This window comes from Pseudophryne corroboree, chromosome 10 (genome assembly GCF_028390025.1).
Source record: "Pseudophryne corroboree isolate aPseCor3 chromosome 10, aPseCor3.hap2, whole genome shotgun sequence".
NCBI classification, from domain to species: Eukaryota; Metazoa; Chordata; class Amphibia; order Anura; family Myobatrachidae; genus Pseudophryne; species Pseudophryne corroboree.
The window spans coordinates 259,349,322-259,352,712 of NC_086453.1; the positions used below are offsets into that span (position 1 = coordinate 259,349,322).

The 3,391-nt window shown below is 41.5% G+C and overlaps 1 pseudogene; it reads left to right on the forward strand.

Annotated features, from left to right (window-relative positions):
• The first annotated feature begins 872 nt into the window (after positions 1–872).
• On the forward strand, positions 873–991 carry LOC134968223 (5S ribosomal RNA; annotated as a pseudogene).
• The last annotated feature ends 2,400 nt before the right edge of the window (positions 992–3,391 follow it).

The following is a 3,391-nucleotide window of genomic DNA, read 5'->3' on the forward strand; positions in this document are numbered from 1 at the left end:
GAGGTATACAAAGAAAGATTCAGGGAAATGGGGTACCCTGTACAGCTCCTGGAAGGAGCTACCGCTAGAACCAAAGGTCTAGAAAGAGGAGAACTCTTAAAATATAAATCCAAGGAGAACAAGGAGGATACCATCAAATTTATCACTACCTATAACAGGCACGAGAACCTCATCAAGCAAACACTTAAGAAACATTGGCACATTCTGCTAATGGACCCCATTTTGAAAGGATACCTCACGAAGGAACCTAAATTGGTTTTCCGAAAATCCCAAGGCTTGAAAGATCTGGTGGCAGTTAGCATGCTAAGAAATCCTGAAGTAAGGAAAACCATACCAAAATGTGTGGGCAGTTTTAAATGTGGTAAATGTAATAACTGCAAGTATTTTCATCAGAACAGAAAATCCCTATACAACACCAATACCAAGAAAGAATATCGTATTAAAAAGTTTATAAACTGCAACACAACATCAGTAATCTATCTTCTAGAATGTCCGTGTGGATTGAAATACATTGGCAAAACCAAAAGAGCCCTGAAACTTCGCATCCAAGAACACATCAGGAATGTAAAGAATAAAGTCCTCACACATGTAGAATCAAGACATTTTCACCAATGCCACAATTCGGATCCTGAGGTACTAACCTATAAAGGCATTGAACTGGTATCCTTGGGAGAAAGAGGAGGAGATTTTTCCAACCTCCTCTCTAGGAGGGAGATGTTCTGGATTTATGAACTGAACACCCTACATCCAGATGGCTTCAATGAAGGATACGAGATAGCACCCTTCTTGTAATGTAAGCCATTCCTCACTTTGTATCTTCTTTCTCCCCCCCCCCTGTATTCCCCTTTCCAAGTTGGACCCTGTCTCATGATTATTACAGCCATACCACACTGGACATGCCCAACTCTGGTCGATCTTGGAAGCGAAGCAGTGTTGGGCCTGGCCAGTACCTGGGTGGGGGACCTCCAGGGGAGACCAGGTGCTGTAAAAAGATATTACAAGAGACTTGAATTCTAGGAATACCCCATCTTAAGTTCACTAATCTTCTTACGCTCATTACTGTCACTCTGATCTCTGTAGAATATGTCTACTTCCATTTGGTTCTCTGACCTATGACAAACTATTATAATAAAATAAAGAAGCATTCAGGTTCTGCTAATAACTCGTTGTATACATGGACACCGATGGGCTCTCTCAATGATTCCACATTACTATTACAATCATACCGGCCTGGGGACGCCCAATGCCATCTGATCTTGGAAGCTAAGTGAGGCTGGGCCCGGCTAGTACAAGGATGGAAGACCTCCTTGGAAGATCGGGTGTTGTAAACATAAGGATGTTGGGGGAATGCTCTAAATGACTGTGTGTATATATACGCATTTGACTTGGGAAATTGTTTCCTCTGATGTTCCTCCTATTAATTTTCTATTCGTCTAAATAAATTTCCACTTCTTATATGCACCTCTAGGGATTTGTATCCCAATTGCGAACTCTGGTCCCAGATGTTTTCTGATCTCTATTTTTGTTCTCACTCACCCTGTAGTAATGATATATATTTTTTCAACCCGTGCAGTATATACACATATATATTTATATGTAACTTTCTCTTTTCCATCCACTACTTTCCTCCATATATATATATATATATATATCCTTTGTATGGGCGGCACTCAGAGACTTTCACCAGGCAAGTTAAGTGCAAAAAAGACCCCACTGGGCCAATTTAATGGTTACGTTTCGGGGTATTATCCCCTTCCTCAGACAATTAAACAAACAGCAAACAGTGATATTTATAAGAAAACAGACCTGTGACCCTCCTGTGCAAACCAGAGTGTGTCCCACGCTCCCGGCAGGCGTCCCGCAGTGGCACTTCTGGTCGCGGGTCTCCCGTCGCGCTGGAAGTGACGTCACCCGCCCGGCTCCGGTTGTCATGGGAACACACTGTGCAGAAAACAGTGTATATTGTAAAATAACAAGGTTAAAAATAAATCAATGTCGGGCCCCTGGTAAAGTGCGTTACCAAATATCAACTTACGTACAGATTCCACACCTGCCTTGTGCGGGATGCATGTGTATAAACTGGTGACATCCAATGTCACCAGTGTCAACCCTTCCGGAACCTCCTGTACTTGTGCAAATTTGCTGAGTAAAGTGCTAGAGTCTTTCAGATGTGTAAAAGTATTTTGTATACAAGGTTGTAAAAATGCGTCAAGAAAGATTGCCACTGGTTCACACAGAGACCCCCGGGCTGAGATGATTGGTCTACCCGGGGTTTCTGTACGTAAGTTGATATTTGGTAACACACTTTACCAGGGGCCCGACATTGATTTATTTTTAACCTTGTTATTATTTACTTTAGAGCATAATTATTTTATGTTCAATGGTATGTTTTACAAACAGGTTACGGGCTGTGCAATGGGGTCTTCAGTGGCCCCCTCTTTTGCAAATTGCTACATGTGGGACATTGAAAAGGGTATTTTCTTTGAGGATCAAGATATTGCTGACGCGCTGTTTATTTATTACCGCTATATCGATGATTTGTTGATTTTTTGGAAAGAGGATATGGAGAAATTAGAGGCTATCATTAAAATCCAAAATCTATCCACTAGCCCCATTAAATTTACAATGACGAGCAATACTAGTGAAATTTGTTTCTTGGATATCAACATACAGATTAGGAACAACTAAATACATACGTCATTGTACACGAAACCCACAGATCGTAACACGATCCTACACGCTGATAGTTTCCATCCCAAAAATACTATTCGTGGGTTGCCTTACTCACAGTTTGTTCGAGTATGTAGAACGAACAGTGATCAAGACACGACATTAAGGCAACTTGATAATATGATGGAAAAATTTAGGGTAAGAGGATATTCCTTGGGGGAATTGAAAAAAGCCCGTGATAAAGCCTTAAAGGTGACTCAACAGAACCCTATTGGCAAATTATCTGTTAATAATAAAAAAATTAATCATACCATTGTTTGGGTAAATGAATACAACGTGCAGAGTCCCCAAACATCACGTAGAGCTAAGGAATTGTGGCATATGGTGAGCACGGACCCTGAGCTAAAATGCATTCATAAAACCAGGTTGATGCCTAGTTACTCACGGGGAAGGAATTTAAAGGACCTGTTGGTCAAAACTGATGTGACCGGCTTTTTGAAACCTACCGCACCACAGAACTTCCTTAGCCGTAAAAATGGGTGTCACAAATGCCTGGGCTGTACGATGTGCTCGTACATGCTGGTAGGGGATACTATTCCTCATCCACACACAGGCAAACGATTTAACATCAAATGGCCCCTCACGTGCACTAGTCGTTTTGTAATCTACGTTATAGTATGCCCATGCGGCTTATACTACGTAGGCAAAACGGAGTGTCAAC